Source organism: Meleagris gallopavo, chromosome Z, assembly GCF_000146605.3.
Source record: "Meleagris gallopavo isolate NT-WF06-2002-E0010 breed Aviagen turkey brand Nicholas breeding stock chromosome Z, Turkey_5.1, whole genome shotgun sequence".
NCBI lineage: Eukaryota > Metazoa > Chordata > Aves > Galliformes > Phasianidae > Meleagris > Meleagris gallopavo.
Window position 1 is genome coordinate 33098930 of NC_015041.2, and position 415 is coordinate 33099344.

The window sequence follows — 415 nt, forward strand, 5'->3', positions numbered from 1 at the left end:
CATTGTTTGTATTCTTTCATGTACAAAAAAAACTTTATTTATTTATTTTTTTATTAATATGTCTTCCAGTAACTTCTAAAACCTCATGTATAAGATAAAATTTTGAATTACATTATTCAAATATTATTTTAACCATTCATACTCTAATGCACTAATCCTAGCAGCAATGGAATACCTAGAGTTACGTTTACAATGCACAATAAAGGTAATGAAGAATATCACCAGGCTTAGAACCAGCAATATATCTTTAGCTGAAACTGTTTGGCACTAATGAGGATACAAGTTTCTTTTGGTTACTAGGTGTATTTATCTTGGACAGTACTTAGGTATGCTTTTCCTTTTTTCTTTTTTCTTTTCCTTTCTTTTTTTTTCTTTCCTTTTCCTTTTCCCTTTTTCCTTCTTCCTTTTCCCTTTT